We start from the raw sequence: 13,525 nt of genomic DNA on the forward strand, positions 1-13,525 counted from the left end.
GCTTAGTGCGGAGTTGGAAGCAACAAAAACTCTTCAGTGACATTGCATATGCTAATAGCAGCTAGGAATCAGGAGATAGATGCATCATACGAACACAATCGATTTAGTATTTTGGATGCTTTTAAGTTGTAGATCTTGTAGTTGCAACAACAACAAATGAGAAGAAGTTGCAGTGCAAATGTAGTGTTGGAAGTGTCAGTAGCAATACAAATGTAGCATTAGAGTTGCACAATATTTGGTGGGCAACAACATCCAGACATAAACAACGTAACAGAGATGATACAAATACAGAGTGTTGTGGCAGGGTGTGTAGCACTAGAACACATTCCTCGCTAAGAGAGAGTGTTAGTTTTTGTTACATCAGATGTGTTCTAGCCACAAAATTTGGTGGAGAGGCTAGAATATAAGATATCTCCTAGGCCCATAAATAATTTCTAGAAATTCCACCTAGAAGTGACTTAATTAGATTATTAACCATTTTTTAATGTTTCCTAAGTCTAAACTTAGGAAAACTGGTTAATTAACCAGTATTAATTAAGTGAAGGTGAGAATCATCTAGAAACTCACATAGATTGATACCAAGATAACCTTAGCCATCGATTAAGTTTTAATCTTGGTCATTGGTGCTCCAATAATGGATTCTAAAAGGAAGTCAATGGGCACTTGGAGAATACAATTGAGATCACCAAAAATTTGATTTCCTTGGTAGATCGATTTCCAGAGTAGTAGAAGTCAGCTTCCGGAGAGCCAGAGATCAAAGCAATGCGTGAGAGGCAGGGACAGTGAGTTCGAACGAATTTTCCAGATCTAGAGAGGTAGTAACAATAGGGGTGAGTTATTCCTAGTGAGGAAGTGTAGAGGGCTACACAATTTATTCAGATTGGCAGTTCGATTTGCTGGAGAGAAATTTGTTCTTAGCTCCAGAGGCTGGGCAGAGGTTCCAGAGTGTCAGAGATACAATTTCCTCAACAGAGCCAGAAAAAATGACTTCATCTGAGACTGGTTGGAGGCTTGACATCATAGAGACTGCGCAAATGGTGATGTAGAGGGTCCAGGAGGTTGAGTTTTCTGAAGACAGGTTGTGCCGGGATTGCTTATGGAGGAAGAGTAATTCCCTTCAATAATTTTGCTTAGATTTTCTTGTTTTGGGTTGCTAGTTTCAGCCATCCATATTATAATCATATTTTCACTACTGCGTAATAAAATAAAACCCTCATCTGCTGCTCTATTTTTCCCGCATTGGGTTTTTCCAAGGACTTTGTCCAAAAACAACGGTGCCATGTTTATGTGTGTGCGCTAGTATTTTCTGAGTTACAAAGCTATCTATTTTCCATAGTTGTATTTGTGAAGGTTGCAGTGTGTTTATTTCGATGTTACCGTAGCAATAAACTAAATAATTAATTTATAAATTAGAAGAAATAATACAAGTTGCTGCAATAGGATTCCAGTTTTCAAAATTTTCACAGTTTTTGCTTCATTGGTATACTTACATTAAAGTGAGTTTATTATTGAGCTAATTGTAATTGGTTTATAATTGTTTCAAATGCACTAACATATTTGTTGTTGTGAGCTGAGTAAATTTCAAATCTTGCAAGCTCACTCCCTAAAGCACATAATATAATGATCTTGATTGCCTAAGTGAAATAATCTAAGATTTCATTGGATGTTGAAATATCTAAGTCAAGTCTTTTGTCTTTGAAGTATAATCGTTTCCATCATTCAAATTGACATAAGAACCTTGGTGAATAATTCTCTTATATTACCTTTCTTGTTGGCATTAAAATCCTAAATTTTCTTGCTTCTAATTTAATTGAGCATCTCTTGATTGTTGGCATTGAGTAATATTGGCATAAGATCATTGATATTCTTCTTGTGGAATAATCATTGGCATTTACCTTGTTGAAATATCTTGGAGAATTTCAATTTGTCTCAAGTAATTGTCATTGGCATCTCATATTGAATCATCGAGTGGAGACATCCTTACTTGTTTATTAATATCTTTGTGGAATTATTGTGAGAATATCTCTTGTTTATTGTTGGCACTTGTATCATTGAGCACTTGGTATTATTTAAGATTGTCTTTCAATATATTGTTAATAACTCTTATTATAAGATAATCAACATCAAGTAATTGAATCACATAAACAATCTTAACTCACGACTCACTCATAATCCTTGCATATAATTCTAAGCTAGTCTGGCACCTAATAATTTACCTCCAAGCATAAGCTTGGTTGATATTTTTTAGGGCCACCCTTCCTCAATTTATCTTGAGGGACTTAGCACCTCTTTAGTGGTTAACACGATGACCTTGTAGTCGTCAGAGCCACAGTCTCTGTAGTGTCAGAGGCATCAGGTGGTTAGAACATAGGGGGATGTATCATTAATCAAGAATTTTCTTGCTTCCTGTTGGCTTTTATCCCACAACCTACTCTAGAGACTAGTTCCAAAATAGTTAAAAGGAAGATTACATTTAGAATAGACATCTAACTTAAAACAACCAAGGTATTGCATTTCACCTAGCTTGTAGGATTTTCACTTCATCTAGGATAGTCAAACATCCAAGCAATGGTTTTTCATCTGATTACTTGGTCTTTAATTGATCTAAAAGCAAGTTGGTTGACTCCATAAGGCATTGGTCTCATTGTTAATTAAATCTAATCCTTTGAAACTTCCTAGAATCAACCAAGTGACTAGGCCATTCAATCATGTCTCCTAGACTCGTTGGTTTCCAACTTGTCCTTCATTTCCATCTTCCATAGGGACTACCCCCCATAGCATGTTGTTGGGAGACAACTAGAATAGAGTGGGCGGGGATCAGAGTGACAACCCCCGCCCTGAGTCGTTATCACACCATGCCTGTACAATCTGAGCGAAAACATGACTATTTTCTATATTTTTTGTCAAAAGATAATTCTTTACGACCATTTTTATAGAGTCCTTTTCATTATGTGTCCAAGGCCATAATGGTTAGATTCAATCAATTTGATAAGAATTAATTAGTGTATATCATTTCCCTCATGTAATGAGAATATTGTTTTCCTATGAGTAAAAAAAAGAGTCATATTAATCCAAACTTAAACATGAACGCAACAAATTAAATATATAACCATAAATATAGAGATGAAACAAAAATAACACTTCATTTCATTAAATATCAAATATTGAAATATGCTTACAAACAGAATGGAAACAAGACTAGCTTGGGCGATGGTAGCTTATCTTTGAGAAGAGATGTGGCAGCTACATGCCTCTGAACTGTGTTACAATGAGGCTCACGGGCCTATATATTATTGAAAAACATGATAAAACCATAAACAACCAAAATCCTAACCTCAGGAGATGTAACACCAAGAGTTTGTGGGCCCCGTTGGGGTTAGTTGGGCAACCAACTTCCTGGGGTCATAACTTGGTCATATTATCTCAGTTTGGCGTGTATGATACCTTCTTGGAAATGTCTCTTCGAGTACTACATTATTTGTTGTAGGCCATTGCCTATGGCTATGGTCTTTCAATGGACCTCAAAAAAATTCCGTTTAGGGGGTCAAAACTGCTCCGGAAGTTCAGGACCCGAAAAACTACTAAAAATAATAAATGCTGAAATAAACAAGGAAGAAAATGAAACCGATTGGAGGTCTAAGTGGAATAGGTGGGTGGCCGCCAATATACACCTAGATAATTCCTCCCCCTTAGGAAGAAATGGTCCCCATTGCGTGCAGAGCCTCCATGAGGTGAGGAAATTTCCGTTGAATCTAGTCCCTGGTGGTGCAGGAGTTGGCCAGCTTTGACAACCCGATATAGTTGGATCTTCTGCTGGCGAGTGTTCTTAACCTGTGTGTCCATAATCCGATTAGTTGTGGCCTATTCCATGTAGTCTGGGTTTAACTCAGTTGGTGTGAGTTGTTCTGCAATGTCTGATCTATCAAGTAATGATGGGAAGCATGGCTGAAGGCAGTCCACATTGAACACTGGGTGCAGGCCAAGGAATGGGGGAATGATGAGCTCAAAAGTATTATCTCCCACAACCTTGGTAATTGTGTAAGGACCATATCAGAGTGGTCTAAGCTTCTGATGGGCTTCGTTAAGGCGTTCTTTCTACAAATGCAAGAAAAAAAATTTGCCCACTTGAAAATGGTGTGGCACTCGATGTTGATCATGACGCTAATTGTACTTGGCATTTGAATTCTCCAAGATGTCATGAACCTGCTGGCAGATGTGTTGGATGCATTCAATAAATTTGGTCCCTTTATCAGCTTCAGACACTACATGTGTGGATTCTGTCTGTGTAGTCACTTGAGGCATGACAACATCAATAAGATACAATGCTTGAAATCCTAGACCCACTTAAAAGGGACTGCGACCAGTCGAGTTATGCAGAGCTCTATTATAATTGTGTTGCACATATGGAAGACTTTCATCCCAGGTTCGAGGATGCTTCGAGTTGTACATGCGGAGTATGTGCACTATCATACTATTGACGACTTTCGTCTGGCCATTAGTCTGGGGATGGAAGGCAGTCGACTTGGTGAGCTTGGTGTCCAATAGTGTCCAGAGGCTTGATCAGAATGTGCTTAGGAAAATTCTATCTAGATATGATATAATGAACTGCGGGATCCCAAAATGTACCCATACTCATTCAAAGAAGATTTTGGCAGTGTCCTCTGCAGTGATACTCTTCTTGTAGGCCGCCAATTCCCATATTAGAAAATCTGTCCATGACCAAAAATGCACGGTCATTACCATGCTTGGTAGAAAGGAGGCCAGACATATAGTCCATGGAGATGGATTCCCACAGTTGGCTGGGAGTAGGCAGAGGAGTGTACATTCCTTGCTTCTTAATGCTTAGCTTGGCAATGACAGAGACAATGTAGGATCTAATATATATCCCAACATCTAGTCGAAGTTTGGCCAATAAAAGTACTTTTGTAGTACAACTGCAATTTTCTCTACACCAAAGTGTCCTGCGACTCGACTGTAGTGCACCTCCCAAATCAGCTTGGCACGCTCGCTTGAAGGAACACAAAGGTGGTCTAGGTAGCATAATAATGCGTCTTGGAGGTGGAAATCAAGAACTTACTTTCCGTCTACTAGCATCTAGTATGTGGAGGTGAACTCTAGATCATTTTTGTATAGTTGCGGCCATCCAAAGGTCTCATGACCATAAGCATTGAAACAATAGTCAGTGCTACAACTGGGGGATGGCCGAGGCAGTCTACAACATGATTGGTGCTAGCCTTTTTGTATTTAATGTTCAAGTGGAATTGTTGTAGATATGTAGGCCACTTTTGGTGTGATCATTCTACAACTTCCCCTGTGTCTGTATAAACTGAAGAGGTTGGTGATCAGTGTGGATGACCATCTCCTTCCCTAGGATGTAGTGCTTCCACTGTCGGCAAGACTGCACGATGGAATACTTCTCTTTATCATAGGTGGGGTACCTCCAAATTGTATTAGAAAGTGTCTCACTATATATGCCACTGGATGCCTATGTTGGGTGAGGACTGCACCAATAACATAGTCTGAGGTGTCTGTCTCGATTTCAAATGGCTGCTGCAGGTTTGGCAGTATGAGCACCGGTGCAGAGCAGAGGCGATGCTTCAACTCAACAAACGCCTTTTGTTGGGACTCGAAACAAGAAAACTTTTCTTTCGCCCCACCCTTAGTAATCTAACTCAAAGGCTAAGTAATATGGGAGAATCCCAACACGAACCTCTGATAAAAATTGGCAAGGCACAAAAAGCTGCGAAGCTTCATTAGAGTGGTCGGGGCTGGCCAATCCTGAATGACTTGGATCTTAGTCGGTTCCACATGCACACCATGCTCATCTATGATGTAACCCAAGTATTTGACCTGACTCATGCCAAAGGTGCATTTCTCCAAGTTGGCACACAATGTGTGCTGCCGAAGGGTTTGAAGGAATTTCCGAATGTGTTGCAAGTGTTCTTCCCAACTCTTGCTGAAGATGAGGATGTCATCAAGATAAACCACCATGAACGAGTTGATGAAGGGCCGCAAGATGTCATCCATTAGCTTCATAAAAGTAGCAAGGGAATTTCTCAACCCGAAGGGCATAACCAACCATTCGAAAAGGCCTTCCTTGGATTTAAAGGTGGTTCCATACATCTATGGGATCTATTGGAACTTGGTGATAGCCAAACTTTAGATCAATATTGTTGAAATACTTGTCCCCTTTGAGTTGCTCTAGCAGGTCACTAATCCATGGGATTGGATACTTGTTCTTGACAGTAATTTTGTTTAATGCCCAATAATCAATGTAGAGCCTCCAGGTCTCATCCTTCTTCTGTATAGGTACATTCAAAATCCCACAAGGCGAGGAACTTGGTCGGATGTTCCCTTCTTGCAACAAATCCTCAATTTTCCGCTTGATCTCTTCATTTTCCAGAATGGAGTGACGATATATCGACCTGTTGGGTAGAGGTGCTCCATGAGTTAGATCGATTGAATGATTGACCCGACAATGCAAGGGCACCCTTGTGGCTAAGGAGAATATGTCATTGTATTATTCCACAACAGTATCCACCTTCTTCTGCTTCTTGGAGGAACCCTTCCCAGGGGCCATGGATGTGGCTATGACCTTCCCCTTTGAGAGAGAATTAGAAAGAAAACAAATTTCCCAGTCTAGGAGATGACCTAATTACATTTCTTAGCAGATATCAAGGAGATGGCGGTAGGTGGTCTACCTCCGGTATCCTATATACTTACTACCCAAAAAATAATAATAGAGTGAGGTCTAGACTCATATACAACACTGCTTCCATAAGTATGGTTGATCTAATAATACATCACAAATTTCAATAGGAAAAACATCACAAAATACCTCATCTGTGAAGGGCTTGATGCTATAAGGAAGGTGACACTGCTGGCTGACACAGAGATATCATCCTTGGTGAAGCCACCCGATGGTGTACGGATGTAGATGTGGTGTACTTGGTAGGCCCAACTGCTTCATGACCTCTAATAAAATGAGGTTCTTTTGGCTCCTCCTGTCGACAATGAATTACAATGGAGAACCCTTCACCCACATCTGTGAGTGGAATAGGTGTTCCCCCTCTTCTGGATCTTCAGGCTCGATCTTCTGGATCTTGGTGGTGGCCACAGTGGAATTGGGCTCTGCGTCAATGATTTGCTTCCCTTTGTCATTTCGCTTGTCAGGTTTTGGCTCAAAGTTGGAACATGTGTCTCACTCGGAAGCCTTCAGCTCGATCACTAGTGATTGCTTGGCCCGACACCCACTTGTGTTGTGAGTGGAGCTCTTATGGAACTCACACCACTTTCATGTGTCCTTCTTTGTCTTTGTGGTGTTGTTCTTTTCTTATGAATTCGACGGGTTATCCTCAGTCAGCCCACCTTGGCTTTTCCCTTTGTTTTGTGATTTGGGGGCACCTTTCCCTTGCTTCAGATTCACAGATCATAAATCTCACTTTTTCTGTTTAAACTTATGCTTAATCTTGACAACGTACCGGTATGTCGTGCCGAGCGAGGAGATGTCTAGGAACTCCATCTCATCCTTGGATGTACTTGTGTAGGCAGCTATGGTACTTGAGTACCAAATGTTTCTCAGAATCCTTGATACCTAAATTCATGTGAAGGGTATGGAAAACATTGGTAAACTCCAACACGTCCTGGTCTCTTCCTTGCCACAATGTGGTCCACTTTATGTATTTATCCTCATAGCTCCCAACAGGGTAGTACTACTCCTTGATGGCATCCCAGAACGAATTCCAAGTGGGTGCGGCTGAAAATAGTGATGGTGTAGTTTCATTTTTCTTCTCACAGTAGGTTTCACACCAGTCGTTGACATGGGGGGTGGCTTTGAGAAGTGAAAAAGTAATATTTTCCCAGCTGGAAAAATCATGAACATAAAAATATCCTTCTAACAAATTTAACCATTTATCTATGGCGTCTGCATCTATTTGACCTTCAAATATGGGGATGTCAAAGTTAACTTGTACCTTAAAGGGTGTGGCACTTCTAGAGTAGCTGCTGGAAGTAGATGTGTCGCCTTTGGGTAGCCGTTGAAGGATCTAGGCAAAGTTGTCCATCATCACGTTCCTTTTTCACTCGAGGGATTTTTTGAGCAAGATTTTGAAAGGATCTCCTGCCCCCTCGTCTTTCTTCTCTTCTGCCATGGGAGGCTGTCGGGATTTGCGAGGCTAGTCTTGCAAACGTTTGACCAGTTCGAGCCCTAACTCCTTATATCCCAACCTCGTTGGGGACATGCAAAGAAAAATAGAGAAAGAGCAGACCACTCTGATACCACTAATCCAAACTTAAATAGGAACGCAACAAATTACAGATATAACCATAAATACAGAGATGTAGCAGAAATAACACTTCATTTCATTAATATAAAATACTGAAATATGCTTACAAACAAAATGGAAACAAGACTAGTTTAGGTGATGGTAGCTTATCTTTGAGAAGAGATGTGGCAGATACATGCCTTTGGACTATGTTACAATGAGGCTCAAGGGCCTATTTATTATTGAAAAACATGAGAAAACCCTAAACAATAAAAAACCTAACCCCAGGAGATGTAACACCAAGAGTTTGTGGCCCCTCCTGGTGTTAGTTCGGCAACCAACTTCCCGGGGTCATAACTTGGTCATATTATCTCTGTTTGGCGCGTACGATACCTTGTTGGAAAGGTCTCTTTTAGTAATATAGGATTTTCCATAGGCCCCTACTTATGGCTACGAGCCTGCAGTGGACCTCAAAAAAAATCCGTTTAGGTGGGTCAAAATTGCTTCGAAAGTTCAGGACCCAAAAAACTGATAAAAATAGTAAATGTTGAAATAAACAAGGAAACAAATGAAACCAACTGGATTTCTAAGTGGAATAGGTGGGTGGCTGCCAATATCCACTTGGATCACATCTCTGTCAAGTTTATTGTCTAGCAAATTCTCTTTAGATGAAGTGACACTAGTGTGTGTAACAACCATATTATTTAATATATTATCAAGCTCGGTAAATTCTATTAATGAGAGAGAGCTAGCACTCCTCAACACTCCTGGCAAACCTTGACACACTTTGGCACACACTAACATTCCTTGGCACCTTGCATGTCTTGGAACATCTTTGTACCTAGAACATCTTGCCATGAATAGGATGCCCAAGCACATGTTGGCATGCCCTAGCACAACATATCACTCCCCTAGCATGTCTTAGCATGACCTGTAGTCCCCAGCATGTCATTGAACACCTTTGCATGCATTGACATACATTAGCACTTGGCACACATTGGCACTTGGCATGTATTGGAACCTATTGTTAGTGTGCCTAGCATGCCCCTTTTGAAAAAGTTAAAGTCTTAACTTATTAACCCTCTTATGTGTTCATTTCCTTGAATTTTATCTTAGTTCCGCCTTTTGTTGCCTTGACACTCCTTAACACTTATTGAAACACCCTGGCACCCTGGACATCTTGGCATTCCTTAGCACTTGACATGTCTTGGCATGCCTTGGAACTATTTGGCACATGTTAGCACACCTTGGAACTCCCTAACACACTCATGGATTTCTAGACATTTTTGGTGTGGATATTTTCACTATCCATAACTTGATGTTGATAGCTTCTGGTAAACTATGTGTTGTTGTTGATATGCCCAATGTTTCAAGTGAACACTTCACCCATATTCAGGGACATGAAGCTTGACAAATGATGTGAAGAGTGAAGAGTGCAAGACTAAGTTAAATAGATGAGTGAAGATTATGATTAGAGAAGGTTAGATTTAGATTGGAGTAAAAGTAGCCGTTAAGGAAGAATAAATTATAATAAATAGTTTTAGACTTGAATTGTATTAAAATAAATTATTAAATACTAAAATGTATAAAAATAAAGTAAAATTATTTGGAATTAAAATCAAATTACTAAGTTGGAAGAGACTCTAAGAATAATGAGACCCAAGCTTAATTATTAAATAATGAGAGATTTAGAGTAGAAAATAAAATATTGAATTCAAATAGAGTCAAAACATTAAGAACTAATTGAAATTAGTTCATGAAGATTTTTTTTCCTAGGAAAAAAGCGTAATTTTCATTAAATAAGTTTAAGAAAATTACATGTTGCAAACCAGCATGTTGAGATGCTTTCATTATTGAGCAGTAAAAATCCAAGATCATAAACAAAATTTACATAAACAGCCTGATCAGACAAATTAACAATGGTTGCAGAAACCATAAGTCTAAGAAAAAAATGATCCAACTCAAAAAACTAGTAACTGTAAAATACAAAAAATAAATGCTCTAGAAGATCATTCCGAGAGGTTTTCCTCCCCTTTAATGAACGGTCGGTGGTAGATCTGGAAGAAAGCCCCTGCCCTGTACTCATGGATCAACCAATTTTCTCTAATCAACTATGCGGCCTCTTTGGAAAGAAGATCAACGACTTCATTCCTTTCCCTGTATATATGAGAGTAGACAAAAAACTCAAATTGAGATTTTAAAGATAAAGCATCCTCCAACAAATCCTTGAGTGTGTGCAAGTGACAAAGATAGACCCCATTAATCCAATTAATGATAAGTTGAGAGTCCTCGAAGATCCTGTGGCAATTTTGTTCCTTGGCAAAAAGGAGGAGGTGTCTAAGGCTGTTTAATTCTGCATAGTTGTTTGTGTCTCTCCCTAATCCATCAAATGAAGGACTTCTCCCCCACCACAACCATCTACTTTTGCCGAGCCATCGAAATAAGCGCAAGGCAAGATTTTGTTTATGAGTTCAGGGCTGAAGAGTCTGATATTTTGCTGAACCCGATCCTCAGGAATCATATTGTAAATATCCAGCATGTGATTGCATCAGACAACCCAATGAATTGGCGAATCCAAAAAAATCAGGTGGTTCTGAAACAACCAAATACCCTAGCAAACAATGAGGGGAAAATTTCTGACTTTTTTAGAGGCATAAGCCAACCACCATCGTTGCCAGGCATCATTAACATTTTGTCCATCCCATTGAACATCAATCAAGAGCACTACTGTAATGAGGGTCCATATCTCAGCCGCGACAGGACAATGGGATAAAGAGGTGTTCCGTATCCTGAGTATCATCTTTACACATGCAACAATGTGAGGGGTCATGCATCAAACGTTTGCTTAAATTTGCTTCAATAAGAACTTTATTAGGGAGGACGCACCACATGAATAAATGAGACTTTTGGGGGGCCTTCAATTTCCATAAATGATGCCACCACTAGCTACCCTCGCCCAGGACTCGAGCCTCCATGATCGTAGCAAATCCATCTTTAGGGGTGTACCTACCATTTGGGGCCTTGGCCCAAATGAGTTCATCGGCCTTATCAGAGATTTAGATGTTGGATTCCTCCAATGCACCCACAAACTTAAACCAAACTCTGCCCCATCTTTCCTCTATTCTCAGGTACTCGAAATACAACCATTATAGCCTCAACCAAGTAGGCTGCCCCACCGTCACAATGTGTGCTAACCGAGTGAAACCTGCCTGCAACAAGACCTGTCACATTTCTCATGGAAGGATGTGTGTGTTCCCACTACCAACCCAAGCATACGAGCCGATTCTAACCTGACAACCATCACCAATTTTCCAGGCCAAACCATCCTTGATAATGTTGAATGAATGAGCAATGGGTTTCCAAATTATCGAGGCACCCATAGTGTTTTGACAGGGGCTTCTTATCCATTCGGAAGTAGATAGGGGGTAGATGTACTTGTTGTAGACCACCTCCTTCTAAAGGTTGTCAGAGGTTATAATTTTCCACCCCATCTTTGCCCCTAGAGATTTTGCAAAGTCCCGAGGTTCCTTTAGTCCCCACCCACCCCACTTTTTAGGTTTTACGATTTTGTCCCAGCCGACCCAAGCAAAGGTGCACCCCAAATTTTGAACTCGCCAAAGAAATCTACAACAAATCTACTGAATCTTACGGAGAATTCCTTTTTTGGAATCCAATAAAGGACATCCAATATACTGGGATAGCCTCCAGCACATATTTAATCAGAGTGAGCCTACTTGCTCGAGATAGCCATCTTTGCTGCCAGATGTTGATACGAATTACAATTTTTGCTAACAGCCATGACCAGTCAGCAATGTGGTATCCATTCAGCTTCAAAATGAAACCTAAGTACTTGAGTCCAGAATCCAACTCCTACTTGACGAAAGAAAAATGTTGGGTAGAAAATATTTGTTCATTTTGCAAGCATGAATTGAAAATGATAGTTGATTTGTCATAATTCGACTCCATACCTGTCGCTTTACAAAACAAAGATAGGATGGACTTGAAACAAGAGGAGTCACAGAATGAGCCATTTAAGAAAATAAGTACATCATCAACAAACAAAAGATGTGAGAGGACAATCCTGTCAGTGACCGATACCCCTCCCAGGTCTCCAGCTGAGCGAGCATTTTTTAACAACCTACTTAAACCTTCCATTATTAGAAGAAACAACAAAGGGGGAAGTGGGCAACTCTGCCTTAGCCCTCTTTCAGCATGGAAGAACCCCGAGGCCGCCCCATTAATGAGGACACTAAAAGAGACTGAGGAGACGCAACACATAATCCAATTGATAAAGGGATGAGGGAAACCAATATGAGTAAGAATGAGCTGAATGTAGGATTAATTCACATGATCAAAGGCTTTGAACAAGTCAATATTGAGGATAACAACCTTTTTGGAAAGGGATTTGATTGAGTGAATTTCTTCTTGAGAAGTACCTATCGCTTCATGGATCTGGGAGTGACTGAGAAAGGAAAACTATTCCTTAAATATCATCCTGGAGAGAAAGGGTTTAATACGAAGGGCTATGATTTTAGAGATGACATTGTAGACACAATTGTAGAGGGAAATGTGCCTAAAATCATCAAAAGTAAGGCATTTTTCCACCTTCGGGATGAGGTCCAAGAAAGTCGAGTTGAAACCTTCCGACATCCTACCTGATATCTGACACTCCTTTATGGCCAACAAAAGGTCCTGCCTAATGAGGTCAAAAAAGAAAATGTAGAATTCCATGGACCAACCATCCGGCCCTTGGCTCTTATCTTTGTTGATGCATTTCAAAGCCACTTCAAATTCCCCCATCAAAACCGGCTGAGTTAAAGCATCCTCGTCTTCCTCTTCAACAAACCGAGGCTTGACCACCGCTACCCGGATAATTTCAGTGATGGAGGTCCCCCTCAGATCCTTGTAGATGTTAGAGAAATGCCAAACTCCCATGTCAGCAAGCTGAAAGAAAGAGTTGGCCTCCCTGCTCGTATGATCCTTCAAATCCTAGATCGAATTAGTAGCTTTCCTGCCTCTGGCAAACTGCTGAATTTTTTTTGTGTTCTCATCACCCGCCTTTAACCATAATGCTTTGCTTTTTAGCCACCATGTTTCCTCCTTCTTACGCAACAACTTGATCTTCTCTTTCTCCAATTTAATTAATTGGTCTTTTGCTTCTAGGGATGCATAACTGGTCAGCCCTGAAGACTCAAGTTGTTTTAGATCCCCTTCAATTCTTTTTAAATCCTCTTCATCCCTTTTCTGCTTGGACTTAGCCC

At 40.2% G+C, this 13,525-nt stretch overlaps 1 pseudogene; it reads right to left on the reverse strand.

The window, feature by feature from the left end:
- LOC149178547 (thioredoxin M-type, chloroplastic pseudogene) overlaps positions 1–13,199 on the reverse strand; it is a 36,724-nt pseudogene extending 23,525 nt beyond the window's left edge.
- Positions 13,200–13,525: the final 326 nt, after the last annotated feature.

Source organism: Pinus tabuliformis, chromosome 4_1 (assembly GCF_031772625.1).
Source record: "Pinus tabuliformis cultivar Carrire ecotype Pingquan chromosome 4_1, CPIR1, whole genome shotgun sequence".
Classification (NCBI taxonomy): Eukaryota; Viridiplantae; Streptophyta; class Pinopsida; order Pinales; family Pinaceae; genus Pinus; species Pinus tabuliformis.